At 43.9% G+C, this 13,208-nt stretch overlaps 1 protein-coding gene across 5 annotated transcripts in view; it reads right to left on the bottom strand.

The window, feature by feature from the left end:
- Positions 1-13,208, bottom strand: part of SAMD12 (sterile alpha motif domain containing 12) — a 655,615-nt gene that overhangs the window by 246,571 nt on the left and 395,836 nt on the right. The window lies entirely within an intron of this gene.

Genomic DNA, 13,208 nt, shown 5'->3' with positions numbered 1-13,208 from the left:
ATTTCTGAACCACAACCCAAATCATTTTACAACAGTTTGACAAGGAAAGCTACTTAGAACCTCATTTCACCATTACTGTCTTTTAAACGCTGTAAATGAAACATTTTTTTTTCAAGCCATCAGGAAGCCCAGGGAGTCAGCCGCTGAAGAGGAATGGGAAATTAGAGAGAGAATGAAATGTGTGATCTTATTTAATCACACCTGGTATTTCAGTCTTTCAATAGCAGCACCCTGCTACGCTGTGTCAAACTGGATTAAAAAAAAATAAAAAGAATTATGGGCCAAAAAAATGAATTAACTATGTTGCTGTCATCACCTTGCTCATACCAAGGCAGAATCTTAACCCTTTCAGGACCAAGGGACATATTTGTCCCATAACTTTAAAATCCTATAAATTTTGATTGGGATAGTCTACAGTTCTAAATTTAATATGTACGGATTCCATATGATACTACCTTTATGTAAACAAACTGGTTCCGACATTCATTCATTAGCGTCGTTGCTAGATTGACGAGAAGATTCACTTGCCACACTGTCCATAAGCCATAAGTGTGATTTTTTTAAATAAAAATAATGATATTTCGCAAAAAAAATCAATTTTTTGGCATCTGCAAGCCCTTTTTACCATAAAAATGTCGTCAAAACCACAAAAATTGGCCTACGATCCTTATGGTCCTGAAAGGGTTAAACCAAAACTGCAGTGCGTGTTGGATTTTCTTATGTGCTCGTTGGATCCAAAAATGGATGGCTAAGGGGAACGCAAATGAGAAAAATGTGGACGCGGCAACGATATAACATGTAAGTGATGGTGCGATTCCTTCTTCACACCCCCCCCATCTTCGTAAACCTTTCACCTCCAAACAGCATGACCGGGTTCTCTCCATTTCAAGTCATATGAATGAAGTGAGGTTAACAATTACTGCTGGGTTTTGAGTGTTCAAGCAAACGCCATGTTTTGAAATGCCCAGCACGTTCCTCTCATTTCTCATACTGAGGCTTTTTTCCCCCCCTCTTCCATTCAAGAGACATTAAGAGCATGTGTACCATATTTCATATCCTCTCTGTCCTGATATATTGTATTTATTTTCTCATGTACCACCTGCAAGCCGGGAAACTATCAAAGCAGTGTACACTTGGGTACAGTAGGTATTTCTCTGTCCCTGGAGTGCTCATACCGTGAAGTAGAGAATGACGCGGGGACAAATTTGTCCTCACCCCTGCAGGAATTACATTTTCCCGTCCCAAACCCCTGAGTTTTGTCACTGCCCCTGCCCCTGCCCCATTCCCGTAAGCTCTGCCTTAACCATACAAGTCTCGAATACTTAGGATTTTGAAGTGTTTGAGGCATGTGCAGAAGGGGACAGAGCTTGCAGGGACAGGAAAAGAACTCAATGGGACGGGAAAATGAGTTCCTGTGGGGACGGGGAAAAATTTGTCCCCGTGTCATTCTCTACCATGACTTGCCCAAGAGCAGAAGGAGCTGCAGTGAAACCTGAACCAGGCTCTCATTAATCTTGTAATCTAATAGATCATTGGCTCTATACTGTACAGAATGCGTTTAGGGGCCCCCCGTTCGAGATTGCTCTCTGGGGCTATACAAACAATAAAATAATGGGTCTTGTGTTGAGGGAAACAAATATCTTCCAGGCCCTCACACTTATCACTCTCTCAGTATCTACATACCATTGTTTGATCATCTCTGCTGGTGCTGCTCGTACAAATGCATTCACTTCACAAAATGTCAATTAACAATTCCACAATTAATAGCAATCCAATGGGTCAAACTTTAAGCACAGTCATTAATCAGGATAAATAGTAGCTAAAGGAATATTTGATGTAGTTGTAGTTTCTTAAACAGATATATGGTACGAAAAGGGATGTGGGGGAAAGCCGACAGTTGCCCAGGAGAGGATGGTTCGGTGTGAGGCATCCTTGGAGGATACTATTGAAACAGGATATTTAGGGAGTCCCAGTAGAGAGGTTCCAATAATGGTGGAAGAAAGCCAGGAGGGTTTAAGAGGAAGGCAGAATAAAAGACTCAAATTTTCCCTGTTTTCTCAGCAGACTGTAGTTGCAAGGAAAAAAACACAGTTCATAGACAACAACGCGGAAGACAAAGGTGCGCGCCGTCAACTGAGCGCAAGATGGAGGCGCGCGCCAAAGAAAATTACTGTTTTTAGGGGCTCCGATGGGGGTTTTTGTTGGGGAGCACCCCCAGTTTACTTAATGCAAATCGCGCCGGCGTTGTGGGGGGTTTGGGGGATTGTAACCCCCCCCATTTTACTGTAAACTTAACTTTTTCCCTAAAAACAGGGAAAAAGTGAAGTTTTCAGTAAAATGTGGGGGGTTACAACCCCCTAAACCCCCACAACGCGGCACGATCTGTTCCCCCCCACGCCCCCCCCCGGTCGGAGCCCTAAAAACAGTAATTTTCTTCGGTGCGCGCCTCCGCGCTGCGCTCAATTGTCTGCTCACGCCTTTGTCCCAGCGCGCTTTTGACCTGACACCAAAAACACAATTTGAAGTGTTTGTATAGAAATGCTAGAAGCCTAAAAAATAAAATAGGAGAGTTTAGAGCAGTGGTCTCAAACACGCGGCCCGGGCCACATGCGGCCCGCCAGGTACTATTTTGAGGCCCTCGGTATGTTTATCATAATCATAAAAGTAAAATAAAACAATTTCTTGATCATATGTCTCTTTAGCTATAAATTACAATATTATTATTAAAACTTAGCCAAAAGGAAAGATTTGTAAACTATAAAGAGTTTTACCTCATGCAAAATTGTCATGCAAAATTGACATTAACTGTTTTTTTTCTGAGGCCCTCCAAGTATCTACAAATCCAAAATGTGGCCCTGCAAAGGGTTTGAGTTTGAGACCACTGGTTTAGAGTATATAGCACTGAATGATGTGATAGATATGATACGCATCTCGGAGACCTGGTGGAAGGAGGACAATTAATGGGACACTGTGTTACCTGTGGGTACAAATTATATCGCAAGGATAGAGTAGATCAAATTGGAGGGGGGGGGGTTGTACTATTTGTTAAAGAGAGAATTGAATCAAATAAAATAAACATTCTGCATGACATAGATAACAGTGTGGAATCCTTATGGATAGAAATTCCATGTGTGAAGGGAAGGAATATAAAGGTAGGGTTATACTACCATTCCCCTGGACAAAATGAGCAGACAGATGAAGAAATGTTTTCAGAGATTAGGAAAGCTGAAGAATTGGGCAACAGTATAATAATGGGAGATTTCAATTACAAACTCAAAACACACGCATGCCCTATATTCAATCAATCACAGGGTACCCCTTCTACACTGCAAGGCCCCCCAGAATAGTTAAACCCAGAAAAACCACTGAATAATATTTGAAAAGTGGAGAAAAAACCTCAGTTCGGCTTCATTGGTAAAAAAAATCCAAAAAACAACCCTCCACTTTTTAAAATCAATGTCTCTACCACTATCTTCTTGTGATTTTTTAAAAATTCTGTGAAAAAATTTATAAGGAAATCACAGGGCACATTAGCAGTCAGAGAGGAAACCTCCCAATTTCAAAAATTCTTCATTGCACAAGCACGCCACAAATCGGCATGCAAAGTTGCAAACAGCAGTTCCAGATTTTAAACTGCTCAGTCCAACTGCAACAAGCAAGTAAGAAACTGCCCACTTAGCTGCACTTGAAGCTCAAATGGAGTCACACACACCGCTTCTGCTTCAGTCGGTATTCCCAAGGCCGTATAGGTTGGAACATCCGATGGAGAGATCTCTGTTTCGCTGAGCTGCGCCAGGGTTTCATCCTTACTAGAACAAAAATGCACTTCTCCATGGTGCAACCTCATCTGGAGTATTGCGTGCAATTCTGGTTTCCTTATCTCAAGAAAGATATAGCGGCGCTAGAAAAGGTTCAAAGAAGAGCGACCAAGATGATAAAGGGGATGAAACTCCCCTCGTATGAGGAAATATTAATTCGATTAAGGCTTTTCAGCTTGGAAAAGAGACGGCTGAGGGGAGATATGATTGAAGTCTACAAAATACTGAGTGGAGTAGCATGGGTACAAGTGAATCAATTTTTTACTCCGTCAAAAATTACAAAGACTAGGGTACACTCAATGAAGTTACAGGGAAATACTTTTAAGACCAATAGGAGGAAATTATTTTTCACTCAGAGAATAATTAAGCTCTGGAACACATTGCCAGATGTTGTGGTAAGAGCGGATAGCGTATCTGGTTTTAAGAAAGGTTTGGACAATTTCTTGCAGGAAAACTCTATAGTCTGTTATTGAGACAGACGTGGGAGAAGCCACTGCTTGCCCTGGATCGGTAGCATGGAATGTTGCTACTCCTTGGGTTTTGGCCAGGTTCGAGGGATCTGGATTGGCCACTGTGAAAGCAGGCTACTGGGCTTGATGGACCATTGGTCTGACCCAGTAAGGTTATTCTTATGTTCTTCTGTTCCTGAAGGCTGGCACCATGAGTACATTCAAAGGTTGTGGTCACAGAACTATGCCCACACCTTCTGAACAACCTCATGGTGCCATCCATAAGAGGAGGATGGCAATTAGTCAGGGTCACTGAGTCAGGCACAAAGTTGATTTACCTTGGATATCTAGGACGGATACCGGGACGGGAAGATGGTGGTGGCTGTGAGGGGATGTTCGGCAGGCAGGCGGGAGTGTTCAGCTGGCCGCGGGTATGTAGGGGAGGAGGGGACCAATGGCAGGAGGGATCGAGCATCCCTTCTGCCATATGTAACATAGTAACATAGTAGATGACGGCAGATAAAGACCCGAATGGTCCATCCAGTCTGCCCAACCTGATTCAATTAAAATTTTTTTAATTTTTTCTTCTTAGCTATTTCTGGGCAAGAATCCAAAGCTTTACCCGGTACTGTGCTTGGGTTCCAACTGCCGAAATCTCTGTTAAGACTTACTCCAGCCCATCTACACCCTCCCAGCCATTGAAGCCCTCACCAGCCCACCCTCCACCAAACGGCCATATGCAGACATAGCCCGTGCAAGTTTGCCAAGTACTGGCCTTAGTTCAATATTTAATATTATTTTCTGATTCTAAATCCTCTGTGTTCATCCCATGCTTCTTTGAACTCAGTCACAGTTTTACTCTCCACCACCTTTCTCGGGAGCGCATTCCAGGCATCCACCACCCTCTCCGTAAAGTAGAATTTCCTGAATCTACCACCCCTCAACCTCAAATTATGTCCTCTGGTTTTACCATTTTCCTTTCTCTGGAAAAGATTTTGTTCTACGTTAATACCCTTCAAGTATTTGAATGTCTGAATCATATCTCCCCTGTCTCTCCTTTCCTCTAGGGTATACATATTCAGGGCTTCTCATATGTCTTCTGGCGCAAGCCTCCTATCATTTTCGTCGCCCTCCTCTGGACTGCCTCAAGTCTTCTTACGTCCCTCGCCAGATACAGTCTGCAAAACTGAACACAATACTTCAAGTGGGGCCTTACCAATGACCTGTACAGGGGCATCAACCCTTCTTCCTTCCAGAACGAAAGAAGTTATCCTGCCGCTGTATCGGGCAATGGTGCGTCCACATCTTGAGTACTGCGTCCAGTATTGGTCACCGTACCTTAAGAAGGATATGGCATTACTCGAGAGAGTTCAGAGGAGAGCGACACGACTGATTAAGGGGATGGAAAGCCTTTCATACGCTGAGAGATTGGATAAACTGGGATCTTTTCCCTGGAAAAGAGAAGATTAAGAGGGGATATGATAGAGACTTACAAGATCATGAAGGGCATAGAGAGAGTAGAGAGGGACAGATTCTTCAAACTTTCAGAAAATAAAAAAACAAGAGGGCATTCGGAAAAGTTGAAAGGGGGCAAATTCAAAACAAATGCTAGGAAGTTCTTTTTACACAACGTGTGGTGGACACCTGGAATGCAATTCCAGAGGACGTTATAGGGCAGAGTACGGTACTGGGGTTTAAGAAAGGATTGGACAAATTCTTGCTGGATAGAGGGGTATAGATAGAAATATACTGCACAGGTCCTGGACCTGTTGGGCCGCCGCGTGAGCGGGCTGCTGGGCGCGATGGACCTCAGGTCTGACCCAGCGGAGGCATTTCTTATGTTCTTATGTTCTACTGACTACGCCTCTCTTTATACAGCCCAGCATCCTTCTGGCAGCAGCCACTGCCTTGTCACACTGTTTTTTCGCCTTTAGATCTTCGGACACTATCACCCCAAGGTCCCTCTCACCGTCCGTGCATATCAGCTTCTCTCCTCCCAGCATATACGGTTCCTTCCTATTATTGGAATAGAAATCCTTAATGTAATGTAATGTAATTATTAATCCCCAAATGCATTACTCTGCATTTCTTTGCATTGAATTTTAGTTGCCAGGCATTAGACCATACCTCTAACTTTTGCAGATCCTTTTTCATATTTTCCACTCCCTCTTCGGTGTTTACTCTGTTACAAATCTTGAAATCATCTGCAAAAAGGCACACTTTTCCTTCTAACCCTTCAGCAATGTCACTCACAAACATATTGAGCAGGATTGACCCCAGCACCAATCCCTGAGGGACTCCACTACTCACCTTTCCTTCCTTCGAGCGACTTCCATTAACCACCACCCTCTGGCGTCTGTCTGACAGCCAGTTTCTGACCCAGTTCACCACTTTGGGTCCTAACTTCAGCCCTTCAAGTTTGTTCAACAGCCTCCTATGAGGAACTGTATCAAAGGCTTTGCTGAAATCCAAGTAAATTACATCTAGCATATGTCCTCGATCCAGCTCTCTGGTCACCCAATCAAAAAATTAAATCAGGTTTGATTGGCACGATTTACCTTTTGTAAAGCCATGTTGCCTCGGATCCTGTAACCAATTAGAATTAAGGAAGTACACTATCCTTTCTTTCATCAAAACTTCCATTATTTTACCAACAACTGAAGTGAGGCTCACCGGCCTGTAGTTTCCTGCTTCATCCCTGTTACCACTTTTATGAATAGGGACCACATCCGCTCTCCTCCAATCCTCAGGAATCACTCCCGTCTCCAGAGATTTGTTGAACAAGTCTTTAATAGGACTCGCCAGAACCTCTCTGAGCTCCCTTAGTATCCTGGGATGGATCCCATCTGGTCCCATCGCTTTGTCCACCTTCAGTTTTTCAAGTTGCTCATAAACACCCTCCTCCGTGAACGACGCAGAATCTACTCCATTTTCTCGTGTAACTTTGCTAGACAATCTCGGTCCTTCTCCAGGATTTTCTTCTGTGATCACAGAACAGAAGTATTTGTTTAGCACATTTGCTTTCTCCTCATCACTTTCCACATATTGGTTCCCAGCATCTTTTAGCCTAGCAATTCCATTTTTCATCTTCCTCCTTTCACTAATATATTTGAAAAAAATTTTGTCTCTTTTTTTTACATTTTTAGCCATTTGTTCTTCCGCCTGTGCTTTCGCCAGACGTATCTCTCTCTTGGCTTCTTTCAGTTTCACCCTATAGTCATTTCTGCTCTCCTCTTCTTAGGTTTTTTTATATTTCACGAACGCCAACTCTTTCGCCTTTATTTTCTCAGCCACTAGGTTGGAGAACCATATCGGCTTCCTTTTTCTCTTGTTTTTATTGATTTTCTTCACATAAAGGTCCGTATCCATTTTTATCGCTCCTTTCAGCTTAGACCACTGTCTTTCCACTTCTCTTATGTCCTCCCATCCTAACAGCTCTTTCTTCAGGTACTCTCCCATTGAATTAAAGTCTGTACGTTTGAAATCTAGGACTTTAAGTATCGTGCGGCTGCTCTCCACTTTAGCCGTTATATCAAACCAAACCTTTTGATGTTCGCTACTTCCCAGGTGAGCACCCACTCGAACATTAGAGATACTCTCTCCATTTGTGAGGACCAGATCCAATATCGCTTTTTCTTTTGTGGGTTCCGTCACCATTTGTCTGAGCAGAGCCTCTTGAAAGGCATCCACATTCTCCTTCCTTCTTTCCGATTCCGCAGACGGAACATTCCAATCCGCATCCGGAAATCTCCCAACAGCAGAACCTCCTCTTTCCTTCCAAACTTTTGGATTTCCACAATCAGATCCTTATCAATTTGCTACGATTGAGTCAGAGGTCTGTAGACTACACCCACATAGATAGAAGTTCCATTTTTTCTTTTCAGAGCAATCCATATCGCTTCTTCCTCTCCCCAGGTCCCTTGCATTTCGGTCGCTTGGATATTGATCTTTATATAGAGAGCTACCCCTCCACCTATTTGACCATCTCTGTCCTTCCTAAAAAGATTATATCCAGGTATGTTTGCATCCCATCCATGTGATTCACTGAACCATGTCTCTGTGATAGCGACAATATCTAGATCTGCCTCTAACATCAGGGCTTGCAGATCATGAACTTTGTTGCTTAGACTGCGAGCATTTGTGGTCATCGCTTTCCAGCTATTTTTCAGCGATAATCTCCTTTTTCGTATGGATTTTTGTTTCGTTTCACTTTCCGTTGCAATACTAAGAAATGAGTTGCTGATATTGCTTATGTTGCAGTCTTTAGTACTATCACATCTTTTCTTTTGCCGGGGGTGGTCTCTATAATTGTCCTTCGTACATACACCACCCCCACCTTCTAGTTTAAATGCCTAGAAAAATATTGTCTAAATTTCTCTGCAAGGTTTCTTTTTCCTGCTGTAGTAATATGTAGCCCATCAGTGCAATATAGCTTCTTGTCCTTCCATGTATTTACCCATCCTCCTATGTACCTGAAGCCTTCTTGATGACACCAGGCTTTGAGCCATCTATTAAAGTCCTCTGTGTTTTTCACTCTTTGCTCTCCCTTTCCATATGCAGGCAATATTTCAGAAAAAGCTAAAGTCTTTACAAACGGTTTCACGCCCTCACCAAGCTCCCGAAAAGCTTTCTGTGCTGCAAGTGTGGAGTTGTTGGCCAGGTCATTTGTTCCCAGATGGATAACAACATCGGTGTTAAAATCCTTAGATTCTTCCTTAATTATAGTCTTATTTGCCTGGAATTCCTGGTAGCTGAGGATCCTGGAAGACATTTCACTATTTTGGTCTCCTCACCTTGTGTTCCAAGGTTAATGCCTCTGATGATGGAATCTCCCAACAGTAATAGTTTTATGTTTTTGGCCTTTTTATTTGTGCTTAGGGTGCGCTTGTTCTCTTGAGTTACCTTCATTGGTTCCAGTCCCACCTCCCTTCTGTTTTCTTGAGTATCGCAGTGCACTAGTGGAGGGAAGGAATTCTGTAGAGGTAATATTTGTGAAGGTGGATGTTTCTGTGTTACATGTCGCAGTCTTCTTGAGCCTACTGTGACCCATTTATTCCTGGGCTATTTTATTCTTTTAATAATACTAGCAAGTTGAAGACAGATGGGGCAAGCCTTAAGCCTCCAAATAGTATGTCTTGGAATTAAAGCACCACAGTGATTGCATAGAATAAAGGTCATCTTGATTGGTTGTAAAGTGACTTGATTTGAGTAGTCTTGATTATTTGGGTCTCTACCCCTGGGGTTGGTGGGACTATAAGTCTTACCCTTATTCCTATGAAGAGGAAGAAGAAATAAGATTTAACAGAGGAAAGAGAAGGGTTTATTTTTTTGTGCTTTTTTTTTTTTTTTTTAGTAAGAAATAGGAAGGAGAAGAGAAATTAAGCAGATATAATGCTGAAAACCAGTGAAAAGAGCAGAATATGAAATGCAGAGCAACTTAGCTTATTGAAGTTCACAGGGCAGCCTTGTTCACAGGTGGTGGGATGGGCCAGGACAGCAAGACAGTGGTGGCTGTGGGGGTTGTTCAGCAGGTGGGGGTGTTCAGCTGGCCGTGGTATATAGAGGAGGAGGGGACCAATGGCAGGAGGGACTGGGCATCCTTCCTGCCATATGTAAAGGTACCGGTGGTAGGGTGGGCCGGGATGGGAAGATGGCGACAGCGGTGGCTGTGAGGGGATGCCGACAGCAGGAAGAAGTGGGCATCCCTCCTGTCATATCTAAAGTTTGGGGGGGGGGGGGTGTTCGGTAGTTTCATCCGGGGTAGTGGGCATCCCTCCTGCCATATCTGCATGGGAAAGGTGGGAGCGTTTGGTGGCAGGAGGGAGTGGGCATCCCTCATGCCATTTTTTGGGTTCAGCCCTACGCAAACCTTGTCTCTTCAGGCTGGGTCTGGAATGCATCTGCGCATACACAGATGTGATGTGAAGATATTACATGCATACATGTGATATCACCACATTGCATCTACGCAATCCAGACTTGGCCTCGATCTTACCAGCTTTTCAAAACCCGGACAAAGTGCCGGGTTTTGAAAAGCTGTCTGGACACCTAGACAGTCCTCTGAAAAGAAAACATGTCCAAATAAATCCAGATGTCTGGTAACCCTACACTGATCCCATAAGCTTCCCTCTGCTATGTCCTGCCAGAGAGGAAACAGGAACTGACAGAAATGAATGCAGGACACAGCAGATGTGCATTGCTGTTGCCAGTGACAAAGGTGTTAAGGTGGGGGGTGGGTTCTATGATGTGGGTGGGGTCCAATGCCACATCTTGAGGCCAAGGGGCACTGAGAAATATGGGGGATTGCCCTGGATGTTGATGCTGCAGGGGGGGGGCCTGGGATGATGATGCTGGGGGATGGGGTGGGTGGGATGATGACGCTGGGGGGGCCCCGGGATGATGACGCTAGGGGGGGCCGGGCAATGACTCTGCTGCAAATCCAGCGAGGGTGAGAGAGAACAGCCCTAAAGCACCGCACCGGCGGGCCCCCTGACAATTTTGGGTCTTATCTTTTAATCCGGCTCTGATGGAGCCGTTCTCACAAACTGCTGGTGGCTGCCCTGAAGCTTTCCCTCTGTGGCAATCTGCCCTGTCAGAAACGGGAAGTTGTGGCAGAGGGAAAACTTCGGGGCAGCCGCCGGCAGCTTGTGAGAAAGCTGCTGTGTCGGGGTCCTTCTGTGCTACTGGCAGAGCCGTACTCAAGTGGCTAAAGAGCCGCAAGCATCTCACGAGCCACGGTTTGCTGACCACTGACTTATACGGTTTATATAGCCAGAATCATAAATAATGAACAGTACATACAAATTAAATGGTTACAAAAAAACTTTGCCATAAGAATCAACTCATTAAGTAATCAAACATCAGCAGGTACATATTTGACATAAAATTTCAACATAAGAAGGCATTTATGAACAGTTGCATTTTCAACATTTTCTTAAAACCTAATCTAGCAGTGCATAATTGCAGAACTCTTGGCAAGGCATTCTGAAGTTTTGCACCTCCCCCGACAACATAGCCTCGCCAATCCTAGAATGAGAAATTGTCATTCTTCTACCCAAACATACAGCATGGATTCTGTTTCCTTATAAGAACATAAGAAGTTGCCTCCGCTGGGTCAGACCAGGGGTCCATCGCGCCCAGCAGTCCGCTCCCGCGGCGGCCCATCAGGTCCATGACCTGTAAGTGATCCTTTGTCTAAAAACCCCTTAATCCCCATTTTCCTTCTAGCTATACTCTTACATGGCCCTATCTCTACTTCTATCTATATCCCTCAATCCCCGTATCCTTCAGGAACTTGTCCAATCCCTCCTTGAAACCCTTTAATGTGCTCTGTCCTATCACATCCTCCGGAAGCGCATTCCAGGTGTCCACCACCCTCTGAGTGAAGAAAAATTTTCTAGCATTGGTTCTAAACCTGTCCCCTTTCAGTTTCTCTGAGTGCCCCCTTGTTCTTGAAGTTTCCAATAGGCTAAAGAATCTGTCCCTTTCCACCTTCTCTATGCTCTTCGTGATCTTGTAAGTCTCCATCATGTCTCCTCTGAGTCTTCGCTTCTCCAAGGTGAAGATGCCCAGCCTTTCTAGCCTCTCTGCGTATGAAAGGTTTTCCATATCTTTTATCATTCTTGTCGCTCTTCTCTGAACCCTCTCAAGTATCTCCATGTCCTTCTTTAGGTACAGCGACCAATATTGGACACAGTATTCCAGATGTGGTCGTACCATCGCGCGGTACAGCGGCATGATGACTTTCTTTGTTCTGGTTGTAATACCCTTCTTAATAATACCCAACATTCTGTTTGCCTTCATCGAGGCTGCTGCGCATTGAGCTGTTGACTTCATTGTTGTGTCCACCAGTACACCCAGGTCTCCTTCAATGTTACTTCCTTCTAGTACTAATTCCTCCATTTGGTAGCTGAACATCGGGTTCCTTTTCCCTATATGCATGACCTTGCATTTCCCTACATTGAAGTTCATCTGCCATTTATTTGCCCACTCCTCCAGTTTGTTCAGGTCCCTCTGTAGGTCCTCACATTCTTCCACAGTTCTAGCCCTGCTACAGAGTTTAGTGTCATCCACAAATTTTATAACTTCACATTTCGTCCCCGTTTCCAGGTCATTAATAAATACGTTGAACAGCAGCGGTCCGAGTACCGACCCCTGCGGAACTCTGCTCGTGACCCTCCTCCAGTCCGAGTAGTGACCCTTCACTCCAACCCTCTGCCTTCTGCCTGCATCACTTTGTATCATCCGACATTAGTCCCCTGTTTTACAAAGGTGCACTATGATTTGTAGCGCGCACAAAATATTATCAAGCACTAAACGCTAATGCATACATGTTATCTTATGAACATATTAGCGGTTAGCACACGCGTTGATTCAACGCGCCCTAAATCCGTGCTAAAACGCTTAGCGCGCCTTTGCAAAAGAGGGCCTAAATTTTATCTGCCTACTTCCCCTGCCTTGTAAGGACCCCTCACAATCCGTTCAGGAGCTGATAGCTTTCAACAATTCTCTGTCATCTGCAAATCTGATCTCTTCACTCGTTTCCTTTTTCCATATCATTCATAAATATATTATAAAGCGGTGGTCCCAGTAGAGACCCCTGAGGGCACTCTACCATTTCTCTTTCTCCATTGATAAAATTGACAACGTAGCTCTACTCGTTTCGTAGTTTTTCAGTCACTTATTCATCCAAATAAGACACTGCCTTCTATCATATAAATATTTAATTTCCTCAGGAGTCTCTCAAGAGAGACTTAGAAATGTCTTAAGGAAATCCAGATACATTAGATCAACTAGCTCATCCTTATTTATTTACATGGATTTATTGTCTACAAAGACAACCCTGGAAGCAATCTACCAAACATAAATTTATATAGCCATTATGGGGGAATAGCTATTAAAGTGTGATAGGATCCTAAATATGCTATTTGCCCCTTAACCC

The sequence above is a fragment of the Geotrypetes seraphini genome, chromosome 2 (assembly GCF_902459505.1).
Source record: "Geotrypetes seraphini chromosome 2, aGeoSer1.1, whole genome shotgun sequence".
NCBI lineage: Eukaryota > Metazoa > Chordata > Amphibia > Gymnophiona > Dermophiidae > Geotrypetes > Geotrypetes seraphini.
This window is presented reverse-complemented; position numbering and strand designations above follow the sequence as displayed.